This window comes from Mustela nigripes, chromosome 2 (assembly GCF_022355385.1).
Source record: "Mustela nigripes isolate SB6536 chromosome 2, MUSNIG.SB6536, whole genome shotgun sequence".
NCBI classification, from domain to species: domain Eukaryota; kingdom Metazoa; phylum Chordata; class Mammalia; order Carnivora; family Mustelidae; genus Mustela; species Mustela nigripes.
The window spans coordinates 109,376,690-109,391,368 of record NC_081558.1 but is presented as its reverse complement, the minus strand read 5'-3'; the positions used below and the strand labels follow the sequence as shown (position 1 = coordinate 109,391,368).

General features: G+C 40.0%; 1 protein-coding gene across 11 annotated transcripts in view; it reads left to right on the top strand.

The window, feature by feature from the left end:
- The window catches only part of LPP (LIM domain containing preferred translocation partner in lipoma), a 662,033-nt gene that overhangs the window by 137,465 nt on the left and 509,889 nt on the right, over nucleotides 1-14,679 (top strand). For 10 of the 11 annotated variants that reach the window (XM_059391302.1, XM_059391292.1, XM_059391291.1 and 7 more), the window contains one exon: nucleotides 14,347-14,478. The exons of the other annotated variant lie outside the window; for it this stretch is intronic. The gene's annotated coding sequence lies outside the window, so the exon portion shown is untranslated. The remainder of the gene's footprint in view (nucleotides 1-14,346; nucleotides 14,479-14,679) is intronic. 11 annotated transcript variants of the gene reach the window in all.

Genomic DNA, 14,679 nt, shown 5'->3' with positions numbered 1-14,679 from the left:
AATTTACCTTTTTCTTTCTAGTTTTTATAACTCTTGCAGATGTTATTAATTGTATTATCTACTCCCTCTAGAAAAGTAAATATTAAATAGCAATGTTAGATTGGATGTCTTTCTCTTTTTCCTGACTTTAATGGACATGCCTGTACTTACAATATTCCATATTAATTGTAATTTTGGCTTTGGCTTGAGAAATAAACTGTGTTAGAAAAGTATCCATCCCTCTTCTGACAGTGTTCTTTTATTTTTAAAATGGATACAGGTTGTTAAATGTTTAATACCTTTTTGGAAACTATGGAAATTATGCATTGTCTCCATTTCTGTTTGCTGAGAAAATGTCTTAGATTTTTAACTTTTGTTCTGTAATTTGGTGAAATATATAAATACATTTTTCAAACATGAAATCGTGCTAGTGTTCCTGGAATAATATCCACTTACTCATAGTTTGTGTATTATATTTTTAGTGTTGTTGGAATGTAGAGGTTAATAACTTATTAACAATTTTTGCATCAGCTTTCCTAAGTGAGATTATTTGAAAATTGTGTGGGTGGGTATATGTGTATATATGCATTGCCAGATTCCAGTATAAAAGTTATGCTTAAATCACCATAAAATAATCAGGAGGCCTTCCTTTTCCTTTGTTTCTTTTTGAAATTTTTCAATACCACTTACATGATCTGTTCCTTAAATATGTGAAAGAATTGCCCTGTGAAACTGCCTTGACTTGGTCCCTTTTTTGGAGGGGTGGAGGTGTTTCCTCTTTTTATATTTCTCCTGTACTAATTCAACTAATTTGCTTTTATATCTCTTCTGTGGTTACTTTTGTTCATTGTATTTTAGGAAAGTCACCTATTTCATGATTTGCATGGAGTTCAATAATTTCTTATAATCATTTTCATTTTCTTTGTGTTTATTACTTGCATTTAGTGCATTATTACTGAAAGTTTTGTGGTTTTGTGCCTTATTTCTCTATTCCCTCTTTTGGTTAATTTAACACAGATTTGTTATTTATTAAGAAAAGAGTCCTTATTTATTGGCTGTACCATTCTTAATTTTCTCTTTCAATATGTTTTCTTATGCTTTGCCCAGGTTTATTTTGTTGTTCTTCTAATTGTCCGAGCTTGACTCTTAATTCATCTGTTTTCATTTCTACTTTTTTATTAATGTAAATAAAAAAAATGCCAGATCCAGTCAGAATAAGCCTCATGGGGACAGGAACTGTGTCTGCTTGTTCGCTTCGAGACTACCGTAATGCCTATCACATAGCAGGTGTTTAAGCAGTATTTTTGTATGAATAAATACATCCCTGTGAAATAATTACAGGATTTGTGGTGGGTTCCCTTCTGTTGCTCTACTTCTCCTCTGCTGTCTTTGGCCATTCTCTCTAGGTATCTGCTCATGTGGAGGCATAAGAAAATATTGACATGCTTCATATTACATTTTTGGAGTATGTTATTAACGTCTTTGAAGTCTACCAATACAATTTCCCCCAGTCAAGTAAAACTAGGTAAAAAGATCTCTGTCAAGATTAGCCTGGGAGAAAACATATCTGAGTAGAATCAGAATGTTAAGAGCTGACGGGTTAGCAGACATCATGCCCATCAGTTTTTTTGAGTCTGGCCCCTTTGTTGAAGCTAAATTTTACAGAGAGGCCCGACTGTAGATGGAAAGTGATGAAAACAGATGCGCTGCTATTGGCGGGGAGGGCACAGAGCGAGGGAAAGCCCAGCACTCTGCTCCTGGCTGCCTTCCCTCCTGATCTTATCCCATGTCTCATTTGAAAACCAATAGTTCAAAAACTCTCAATTTTCAGATGAGAACGAAAACAAAAAATGCAAAGAAGGCAAATGATTCATTCAAAGTTACTCAGTGAATTAGAGCCATCATGTGGGACTACAACTCCGGCCTTCTGTTTCTGAATCTTGTGGTATTTCCAGGCTCACGGGAAGCTTCCTGTACCTGGCTTTGCTGTGTGTTTTTGGATGGACCTGGTGTTTGATTACCTCCCGTGGCAGGCCCAACAGTCCTTGCTAAGGCACAGACTGCATATTTGCTGATCCCCAAGGGGAAAGCTGTGATTCAGACTTTGAGGTCTAAGAATTGCAGACTTAGTTTCTAGTCTCCCAATGAAACTGCTAATCTGGGTGCCAATGGTGTTTCTGCTACACGGACACCTGCCCACACAGCATGATTAGAAATTATAATGATGACGGCGATGAGTCTTCCAGGACACCCACGTTCTTTGCAAGATATTTCTGCTAATCGTCTCTACCAGAATCAGTTGGAGAACTTTTTTTAGTTTTTTTTTTTTTAATTTTTTATTTCCCCCTTTCTAAGTCAAATACAAATACTAGTTTAATTCTGGTGTAGGGTAAAGACTAGTCCTCACCATTAGTGGTATGTCATTTTTTTGTGCCGGGGATCCTAAAGCCTCGGGTACATGGGGTGATGGAAAGCATCCTTGGCTAGATGTGAGGGTATTTGGATTCAGATTACAGCAGTGCCCCCAAATTTCCTGTGAACCCTTGGTAGGGGTTACTTCCCTTCTTTGTACAGTTGCTTGCTCTTCTGCTCAATGGGCATCTGATTCTGTTGTGTCTAATTTACTAGAGTCCTGGGAGTCGAATAAGGGACTGAGTAAGAAAATGCTTAATGAACTCTGCCCTTTAAATTGAGAGCATTGTTATTGAAGATCTTTTGCAGTGTTGGTGTCTTAGCTTCTTGGGGTTTTATGTCATATACTACAATCAAGCCGTGTAGGTGTGAGGGCTCGGAAGGTAATTCCAATAAAGGACCAGAATCATGCCTAAAATGTTATTTTATATGGCCTCTACCTTGAACCGAGGAAAAATTATGCCAGGAGGGGATGGCACACAGGGAAAAAGGGAGCATCCCAGGAACTGAGAATCTCATTGGAGAAGTAAGAGCAAAAGTTAGAGGAGGGGGAATAGGAGGCTACAGTCTGGTTGTGTGACAATGCAGTCATTGGCCTAGGGATGACAAGAAGCATCGGAAAAATGCTGACACTGGTTTAGGGGTCTGTGTATCTGGAGTGTAGGGGGTCAGGAGGGTGCAGATAGAGAGGCTGCAGGAAAACCCAGGTCCTCACAGAGGAGCCATGTCCCAAGAGAGCCCACCAGATGCCCTCTAAGGAGGAGGGAAGCTCTTCCAAAGCTCCTTAGGGCCAAGAAGAGCCTGGTATTCTTTGTCTCTGCTCTTTTATTTAGCATGGTACTTGGTTCCCACTACTTGCCTTTTTTTTTTTAAATTGTTTTTGGTCCCACTTTTTAATGTAAAGTTTGAATGTCTGTAGGAATGTTTAAGAGGTATTCTTATAGTTAAGACCTGAGTTGGATAATTCTGTTTCTCTTTCTGGTGCACTGTTTCCTCATCCAAAGAGTGTTGATCTCCATGACTTGGCTTCTATAACTCTCACCACCTTTGTTGAAGGGCAGACATTTTTCTGACGTAGGATGAGAAAAAATACTTGGTGAGTATGTTGATGTGTGTGTTATAGTGTTGAGGGCTCAGAAGGAATAAAATGGTTTTGGAAGTCCTTTTCCTTTAGCAGAGGACTAGCTTGAAAACTGGGCTCGGATAACTTCAGCTTTTATTCTTGTCTATCTATCTATCCATATCTGTCTTATCTATCATCTGTCTATCCATCCATCCACCCACCCATCCAACCACCTACCCACCCACATATCATACCTATCCATGCAAGATGGTAGAATTTAATTTTCTTATTCTTTGATCTTTGTTTGGTTTGCTGGATCAAATAAGCTGAGTTGAAGAAAAACTGACTTTTGAGAGAGAAATTTGGGGAGAAAAAAAGGTATCCTGATTTTTTGAAAAGAACTTTTCCCAGGATAGGCTGTACAGTTTCTCTGACACTTGGGATGGGAACTAAAAGGTCTGGACACATTGAATCTCTGAAAGCCCTGTGAATGTGTTGGCTGAGCTTTTTTCCTTCTTAGCACAGATGGAGAAGCCTTTTTGTTATTTTTTTTCTTTCAGTAAAATAGAGCCAATATAATATCTGAAACCTCCAACCATAGTTTGGGGAGATGATTCTCTGTCTATTGCTGGTCCAAATATAAAATAAAATTTTTAAAAATTAGCAAAAACACAAATTTTTCAACTACAATTTTTTTTTTGGCAAAATTGGCCTTTGTCATTCTATTCCTTTATTTATAATTAAAAAAATTCTTTAATTGAGCTAATTCCTAGCTTCCAGTGAGTCTTTTAACTAATCAAATGCATTTGAAATACTTTTTAATTTATTACAAGAGCAAGACAAAGCAGGAAATCATTTTATGTAATGTCTTTTCTTGTCGTTTTTTAGTTTGTCAGCTCTTTTTCCTGATGGACTTTTGGTTTGGCTGGAAACAGCCTTGGGTATTCATCCCAGGTAATGTTTACCATGTTGCTGTTGGTGAGTTACAAAAATAGTAACTAGTGATAGTAACTGGTAACAGAGTCCCTGTATGCCTTCACCTAGCTTCCTCTAATAGTAATATCTTACATAACCAAATACATTTGTCAAAGCCAAGAGATTATCATTAGTACAACACAGTTAATTAAACTGTAGTTGCATTAGAATTTCTCCAGTTTCTCCATTAATGCCTTTTGTCTCTTTCTTGGTGTCCAGCTTAGGATACAACTCTGCGTTTATTCATTGTGTCATTTTAGTCCATTTCTGTCTGTAACTTACTCAACTTTTCCTTGTTTTTTCATGATCTTGATACTTTCTAATGTACTGGGCAGGTATTTTGCAGAATGTTCCCCAGTTTGAGTTTATCTGATGTTTTCTCATGATTAGACTAAGGTTGTGGATTCCCCCCCCAAACAGGAAGAACTGCTATTTATATATTATGTGTAATATAACATAAACATGGAAATATACATAAATATTTTATGCATTTTACATATAATACAGTTATTAAAATTAGTTTTTTGATGAATATTTGATTGCATGCAAAAAGTGTTCATAATAAATTTAAGTGAAAAACATAGACTCAAAATTATCATTCCAATTTTTTTAAAAATTTATTTTCAGTGTTCCAGAATTCATTGTTTATGTACCATACCCCGTGCTCCATGCAATACATGCCCTCCGTAATACCCACCACCAGGCTCTCCCAACCCCCAACCCCCTCTCCCCTCCAAAACTCTCTGTTTGATTCTCAGAGTCCTCAGTCTCTCATGGTTCATCTCCCCCCTCCAACTTCAGCCAACTCACTTCTCCTCTCCATCACCCCATGTCTTCCATGTTATTCCTTATGCTCCACAAGAAAGCGAAACCATATGATAATTGACTCTCTCTGCTTGACTTATTTCACTCAGCATAATCTCTTCCAGTCCCGTCCTTGTTGATAAAAAAGTTGGGTATTCGTCCTTTCTGATGGAGGCATAATACTCCATAGTATATATGCACCACATCTTCCTTATCCATTCATCCATTGAAGGGCATCTTGGTTCTTCCCACAGTTTGGTCATTGTGGCCATTGCCGCTGGCCATTGGGGTACAGATAGCCTTTCTTTTCATTACATTAAGACCACCATCCAGGCAAAATGCCCTTCTTAGGGATTCATATCAGGAAGTACATGATATTAACCTAAGATGACCTATTACAGAGATGTTCACCTTACTGGTGATCAGTTTTGTTTTGTTAGGTCTTAACTAATGACCATTTGTCTGCGATTATTAACAATCTGACATTTTTGCAAATTAGTGGTGACAGTTGCTGACTAGTCTTCAAACCACTAGCTTCATTGCAATGGAGGGCCAACGTTCTCAAGGGAGGCAGCTCCCACAGCTCAATTAGGGAACATGGTGTGGACCTGAAGCCCGTGTTTGGGTTTGCCAATCTGTCCTTCTGTCTTAACCCTGGGGGCCTGCCTGAGGGAAGACCTGAGCTACAATGCTGGCTTTGTGTATTCTTACCCAGGGAATATACAGGGATCAGGACCTGCTTTAGAAATCAGATGTCCAGCAGAAAGGAGAACACTAAGGAAAGAAGGTGGAAGTGAGAGGTAGAGCTTGTCTATCTCTCCTACGGACTTCTAGAGATGATCCTTCCTTTGATTATTATAGTGTCTTGGATGCCAGCCATTTACTGGTCAGATAGAAGTAGTCCTCTTCCTGTATGAAGGAAGTATGGAGAATGATGGAGGGAGAGCTCTTCGTCATTTGATGAGGGAACAGAATCTTCCATGACGAGGGAACAGAATCTCCCATATCCACGGACCAAACCCAGCATCCCAGTGGGTAGAGCGGCTAAGCTGCCATTTTGTTGGTAGTGATCCTGGTCTTGTTTGGTTCTCTTCATCTTCACATTCGGGGTGGGGCCATTTGCTAGCAGTGTCCTGCAGTCTCTCGGTCATGAAATTTAAGATTGAAAGACATAATTGACAATACTGGGTGGGTTGGCTCTGCCTGTGGGAATCTATGTGTCTTGATGTGTGTTGTAAAACTTGTTTGTCTCCACCAACCATTTTGCTTTGTTCACTTACTGGGAGGTACGAGTTGAGGAGAGGCTGGGGACATGTTATCCCATGGGATGGCTCATAGCCATGTATGACCAGTGACCACTTGAAATGTGGTTAGTGCCACCTGTTAAAAGAATAATATGCTGTATGCATTTGTGAAGTAAATCTTTTTCTATTCATTTTATTTTATTTTATTTTCCTACTAGAACATTTAAAATTGTGTATGTGGCTCACATTATATTTCTCTTGGATGGTGGTGTGAGCCTGGGAAGAATATGGAACACAGTAAATTGACCTTGTGTTCTTCTCTGAGTTCTAATAATGTTGGCATTAAAAGGAAAAGCTTCAACAGTCATAATTTTCATTAAAAAAAAATCTGATTCAGAAGAATTGGCTCATTTTACATTATTGCTTGGACTGGAGAAGAATCTGACATTTGGTATTTTCATAATTGAGAACATAACTTGCTGACTTAAAAAAAAAAATCACAACATTTTGTGCTTGGCCTTAGGTACCAGACTTTGAGCTTTTTGAAAATAGGGATAGTGTCCTTTTTTCTTTCTACCATCCTTTTCCCCGAAACCACACATTAGCTAGCACATGAAGGTGGTTAGCTGGCATATATTGAGATACAAAATAACTTTTAAAAAAGTAAACCTTAAGAAACTACCCTATATTTATGGTTAGAAGAGAGAAATAGCTACGTTTATAACCCTTTTTCCTAAATCAGCCACCAGAATTAAAGAACATTGATCCAAGTGTTTATTTACTTCTTGATTTGATTACCATTCTCATCAGGTGTCCCTGTCAGCTCTGCTTATGATAAAGAATCTTTTCAAGATGCTTAACCTCATCACCCCTGTGGGGAAGGGGAGACAGAAAAGGATGCTGCTTACACATAGTGATCCTCGCCTTGTTCAGACAGTGTATCTAAGGCCCTGAAGATTGGATTCTTCTTAGTATCTCTCCTGTTTGATCCTTTCTAACATCTACCGATACAGTGGAGGGCATGGGAATAATAATGAGAGGTGAGTTTAAGCTTGACCTATATTAACTTTTCACCTTTTAAAAATTTTTATTTTACTTCACAATGAGCCAGAGCCCATGTGAACCCAGGACTTACAGGCCCTCAGTCTTCATTTTAGGTACTCCCCTGATTTGTTCTTCTTTGGGCAAGCCCTGGAGCTGGGTCAGGGGACAGTCTTTGCTGGATGTTATTTGGCCAGAACCCTGTGCTGGGAAATCAAGAGCTTCTATGATTCCACGTTAGGCATGATTCTAACTGATTCCTGAATCCAGCTGTAGTCAAGACCATGTCGCCTTGGTCAGGGGCAAGCGTTCTAGAGTCTGCGATGGGTTTGTTGCTCATGTCTCCTATAAAAGGCCCCTTGAAAGAGCCCTTTTGGTTACAGACAGCCTTATTTCTAAGAAACACTTGAAGCTTTGATTCTTCTGCAGAACAGCATGGAAGATCCGGGTTCTCTTGGAGATGTATTCAGGACAGCTATAATGAGTTCAGAAAGGATTGGCCTTGGAGTGAGAAGGCCTTTGTTTACTTTCTGACTGCTTGTTGGATTCTAGACAAATAACACATCATCTCTGAGCCTTAATTTCTTCATCTGTCCAAATTGGACAATATCTGCTTCCCGGGGTGGTTGTGCGTTGATATAAAGGGAGTGCCTATTTTAGGGACCGATCCTTAGGCTTTATAAACACTAAAAGAGTTGTTTTTTTTTCACATGTGTCTTGTGATTTTGTGGGTGATAGACCAATAGCCATCTTCTGTCTTCATTTTGGAGGTGAGGAGGAGGAGGGTATTGGGTAACTGTGTGGTAAATTCCACTTTAATTCTAGCTTTGAGAAAAAGAGCAGGGAGAATGTGGTAAGCAATTGCTTCTAAAAAGCTCGGACTAAAAGCACTTGATGGATTTGTGCCGGCTTCCCGGTAGACTCATCTCTGCACTGCCCGCATAGCACAATTAATAGTTATTACTCAAGAAGGAACAAATAAAAAAAAAAAGCGAGAGCAGGCATAAAAACATCCTTTCATCTTCCTGATGATGGTCCCCTCTGTCAGGTTGGTGGAGCCATACCTGTGAATCATCCTGGGAAAGCACAGTGTGGGTGATTAGAAGGAAGATCTTGTGGCTCATTTCTTACCCACTTCCTGGGCTGGGGAAATGTCTCAGCTCATCTTTCTTATCTACTGATGTCTTGTCAATATCTACTACCGTTCCCCATGCATCTTCAAAAACAAGGGCCTCTTTCTTACTCCAGACCATCACTGTGTAGAGAGCCAGTTCCTCTCTGTGCAGACACAGTGGTAAAGTAAATATAGATTAAAGCTGAGAAGAGAAAAATGGGGCCACGGAAGAGTCCTGGAGAAGGGGTACAGAATAGAGCTCTTGTCTGAGCAGGAGCATAAAAATGCTTAAGCTACGTTTGCGTTAGGAAGCTATGACATGAGTCACAGTTCTGCCACAGAGCAGCCACTTGACCTTGCATACTTCCCTCTTAAGCTCCTAGAGTCCATGTATCAACTTTTGCCACTTACAGTCTTGTAGATTAGTCAGAGGCCAAGGAAGCCCTGACTTTGAGGATGGATGCCCCAAGTGGGCATCCGATTCTCCCATAGATGCAACTTGTTAGGCAAAATGGAGGTTGAGGTAACAGATTTTACGGTTTGTTCCTGTGTTTGAATCTGACTGAAGCAGGAGTGATTCTGGGTGAGCTACACCATGGCTCTGAGTTTCACTTTTGTCATCTATGAGATAGGAATAGGGTTGTAGGAACTGGAGATCATACATGCTGTGATGCACTTGGCACTGAATAAGCTCTCAATAAGAGATTGCTGTTATTATTGTTCTTATTATTATCTGTCACCACAGTCGTTTCCTTGGCCTTCTCTCATAGGGATAGACTGTCGCCAGGGGCAGTATTCATTGTGAAAGTGGTTTGTGCTAGATAGATGGAAACTATCTGCACAGTGAATAATGCAATTAAAGAAAGCTCAAGATCAGTTCCACCATCTTCTTTATTTTTGCTCATGGGTTATTTGTCGTCAAGTCTTGGATTGTATCTTTTTTGCTACCACTCTTGGATTTTCCCCTTCTTTTCTATTTCCACCGATTATTCTTCTAAGCTGAACTCTCATTGCTTCCTGCTGCTCTGGGGTTCCTGCCTCCAGGCTCTCCTAGAACCCCGGTTCTAAACTGTGTGGTTCCTGGGCTTGTGGCACCCCCAACAAGCCTTCCAGCTTGCTGGAAATACAGCATCTCAAGTCCCACCCAGACCTGTGGGATCAGGGGCATGTTTGCCACCATGCTATAGGGCTTCCATCCACATGCTTAGCCACTACTTGTGTGTTCTGCCTTTGGGCTGTTCCCTATTTCTGGTTGCTCTAGTACCTTTATTGCCAGAGGTGGTCGAGAGGGTAATAAGCATGGGGCTGTGGAAAAGCACTAGAATAGGAGAATAGTGGCTCAGTCTGTCACCATCCATTACCTTGACTGCGACAATAGTCTCTGAAATGGTTTCTATACTTTTATGATTTCCCTTTATTGCCCTTCTCTACACCACAGGGGGAGATCTTCTAACGTTGTTAATTGGATTGCATCTCACCCCCACCATACATTGCCTTCCATGGTATCTAGAAACATTCAGAAGACCTTCTTGTAGCTCACAAAGGTGCTGTGAGGTGGGCTTTCCTTATCTCCCACTCCGTAATCATTTCATTCAGTAGGGTTTTGTCCTGTGTGTAAGCCAATTTTGTTCCCACTTTACCTTCTGATTCTGCAAATGGTTGGCTTGGACTCTTCATTCTAGGGTCAGTACAAGTATCTCCTTGGAGAGATCTTCCTTAACCTGTAGCTAAAGTAGCACACCTCTCCGCTCCCCATTTCTTTCTCCCTTTATCTTGCTTTATGTTTTATAAAACACTTGAGGTTCTCTGTTAGTCTGGTTACCATGCCTTTGTTTTTTTTTTTTTTTTTTTTCCCCCTTATTGGGCAAGCTCATTTGGTGGGAGCTGTCTTAGTTAAAACAGTGTTGGTGATGACTTGCTGAGTGCTCCCTATGTGCTAAGCACGGTCTTAATGCAGTCTAATGGATCAGTTTGTTTGGATTATTTCATTCTCTTTAATGGATTCTTTGTTTCTGTCTTTGTATTCCCTTCGTCTTAGGATGTCAGCTCCCAAAATGTGAGGATGGTATCTATTTGTTGGTCCTCTGTTCCTAGCCTATATAGAAGGTTGCCCCAGCATAGTCAGAGGAGTAGTGCTCAGCAAATGGTTGTTTAGGGGATGTGTGGACCCCAGAAGGTTATTGCTGGGGAATGGGTCTACATAGAAGGAAAAAGAGAGAGACCCTCATCCCCTGCTCAAGGAGAAAATAGCCTTAAGTACATCGTTATCTTTAGTCTAAGGGAGCAGACGTTGGAATCGGAGTTGGGATTTGCTGTCGCAACCTTGGGTAGTACAGAAGCAGATCCTGACAGTCTAAGAGAGGGGTTTTCGAGTGGCGCCTTAATGAGAACAAGTCGTTGTTAAACTCTTTAAGTCTGGTGCGTAGCGCGGTTGGAAATACAGGGCCTTATGACTTTTACGTTCTTTGCGCGCACGCTGTCGATGTGCGTATGTGAGCCTTTTATTATTATGGACTCAGCCGGCAGTAACCATGGTGAGTAGACCTATCACACAGCATTTTTTCTGAGTCAGTTTAAAATGCTGACAATTAAATATACCGTACTCTTTTAAGCGATCCATCAGTCTCCCTAGTTGTCATGGTGACCGGAGTATATTTAGAAATGTGACAAGTACACTGAGTTCAATTGCACTTTTGCCAAAACATAGTTTTGCAGCTAAAATTGAATTTCCTGATTGAAGATCCAAGTGCTGTTAAGGGGGCATAATCGTTTCTATACATTATTCTGGAAGCATAACTTACATCATTCTATTAAATCAGCAGTTAAAGTCTTATCGGGCTAGTAAGATACTGACACTTGAGTGGTTGTGTGTGGAGTTGATGAAGAAAAATAAAGGTGGCATCATGTTTTTTCCTTTAAAAATGAAATTGGGCCTCAGCAGTATAACTAGTTTAATGATTAATTCCCTTATATCTTTATAAAGAAATTGTAGGTAAGCACGCATGGTTCTATTCTTCCAAATTATATTTTTAATTGAAAGAAATTTATTAAGCACCTCCTCTCTCCTACATGCAATCTATTCTTAGCAGTATGAGGGCATCTCTTTTGCTTTTGGTTTGACCTCGGGTTGAGGAGCATCCTTATTTCCCCCAGCCCTGTTCCTGCTGGACTTTACGTGGGGTAAAGAGATGAAATGAACATGACTTTTTGCCCCTGGGGGCTGGGGGTAAGGGAAGATGAAAGTCCCCTCTCTTGTCTGATCAAGAACTAGGTCCAGATTCTCCCTCCCTGTCCTTTGACCTGTCACCACAGTGCCTGGAGAGTGATGTTGGGGAGGCAGTCCTTGCTCGGTCCACTACCAGAAGCTGGAGGAACTTAAGCAGTGCCTGGTCACTGTGACCACCCTGCTTCCCTTCCTGACCAAAGATAGATTATTTTCACTTTGGGGATGAGGAGTGAGGACTCCTGGATACTTTTGCTTCTGAGTTTTCATGGAGCTGAATGTGTCGACAAGTGGGGTAGATTTTGAGCCCCTGATACTATATGGTTCAGTTGTGTTTATTTCTTTCATGTACATCGCAAACAATGAGAGATATCTTAGTTATCATAACAATGGGTAAGATTTCCTGAGTTTTTTTCCCGTTCAGTATGCTAGGCATTGTGTGTTGTAGGGTTGGATTTATTTATATATTTGAGAGAAAGAGAAAGAGAAAGAGAGAGAGAATGAGCAGAGGAAGAGGAAGAAGCAGGATTGGGGTACCTGATCTGGGGCTCGAATCCCAAGATCCTAGGATCATGACCTGAGCTGAAGGCAGATGCCTAACTGACCGAGCCACCCAGGTGCCCCTGTAATAAGGATTTTAATGGGTCATTTCAGTGGAACTACACAATATATCTTATGAAGTAGCTCTGTTGCCATTCTTATTTCACATTAAAGGAACAGATGCAGAGAGATTTTGTATTTTGTTCGAGAGGATGCCCCAAATAGTCATGGAGTCTGAATTCTGATCTAAGTGTCCTCTTAACTGGTGCCTGCCCCACAGAAGGCACACAGTAGATATTTGTTACTAATAAGGGGCCTACTCCGAGAAGTCGCACAGATGTTTCAGTGCTTCCAAACATTCACGGATGTGGCCGCTATGTAACGGTGGACAGGAGCAGGGTCCGAAGGCATTGCTGAGCCACTCTGTGTCTTCCCTCGTGGTTTAGAAGCAAAGGAGATTGATACTGGGCTGGAAAGGAGCATACCTAAGTCACATCCAAGTGCTTTGGGTTTGGTCTCAGGATCTGTTTACATTCTTTAACATGAGTTTTTGTTTATTTGGATGATAGCTAATGATATTCATCTTAGAAATTAAAACAGAAATAGAAAGTATTTGAAAGAAAAATGTTTGAAAATGAGTACATTTTCAAAAAAATAGTGAGAAAAATGTCAATTTGTCACAACATATGCTTTGATTAAAGTTTATAAAGAAAATCCTGAAGGAATTTACCAAAGGACTGGAAGAAGAAGTAGAAAAGATGTAATTATGGGTTTCCTTTTTTAATATTACACCAAAACTTGACAAGTGGTGGTTCCCTAATGTGAAAGCTGAAATTGTTTCACTAAACTTCTTTATACTGTGTTACATTAAAATCCATTGGTCTGATATTCACTTTGTTTTTTTTTTTTTTTAAAGATTTTATTTATCAGAGAGAGGGGGGGGGGAGAGAGCCAAGCACAGGCAGACAGAATGGTAGGCAGAGGCAGAGGGAGAAGCAGGCTCCCTGCTGAGCAAGGAGCCTGATGTGGGACTCGATCCCAGGACGCTGGGATCATGACCCGAGCCGAAGGCAGCTGCTTAACCAACTGAGCCACCCAGGCGTCCCCTGATATTCACTTTGAATTGATCTCCACCTCTGTAACACCGCAAATTGCTCATTTGGAAATACTGGCTCGCTTTAATTTTCCAGATGTTGACAAGTTTCGTTCTATAACAACAACAAAATCACATTCATTAATATCACCATTGCTTTCATCAAAAAATATTATTGTTATATGTATTTATAATTATCATATATTATTATAAAATTATTAAGAATATACCAAGTATACAATAATAGTAGATGCAAGGTTTTTAAAATTACGATTTTTACCTTAAAACTGATTTTTATCATTGGCAACAAATTATGTTAATTGTTTTCCTTGAAATGATGGAATCTCTTGGTTTATTTTTGAGCCAGTGTCTGGCAATGTGAAGTCTGAATGACCACAGTTTGTCAGTCATTCTTTCAAATAAAAGTGAATGTTCTATGCAAAGAGCTGTTGGGTTAGCTGTTGATTTGGACAGTCCTACAAGTGCATTTCTCGAAGATGACCATTATTGTTCAGGGTTCAGCAGAAGTTCTTTGTGCCTACTTTATATTTTGTCACGTGGGATACTAGTGAGACATGTGCTCAGAGATTGAGTTTCATAAAATTAATCATGTTTAGTGCATGGCAGAGCGTTATAAATGGAACTAGCTCCATCTCCCCTTTCCTGTGGGGACCTGGTGGTGAAACGTACAATGGCTCTCAGGACATTTTGGTGCCACTGCTCGATTTGTGTTATGACTTTGGCCATTTTTACCCTCTCTTGATTGCTCTTGCCCCATCAGTGCCAGTGTCAACACTGAAGAACACTCATCATAGGCATTGAGAGCCACTGATCTAATCCTGTCTTTTCGTTTTTTAGGCGAGCAGAGCCGAAAGGGGCCTAGCCAGGACCGCAGCACTGGTTAGTGGCACAACTTGGACAAGAACCCGGTTATTAGTGAATTCCTCTTTTCTTCTTTTGATTTCCTGTGCCAGTTTCAGGAATCTCAAGGTAGATGTTTCTGAACTTCTTTTATGAATATGGGATGTCAAATATATACACACACTCGTTTTTATTTATTTATATAAATAAATATATAAATATATAAATATATATATATATTTATATAAATAAATATATAAATAAATAAATAAATAAATAAATATATCTATGAGATTCCTGAAACTGGCACAGGAAATCAAAAGAAGAAAA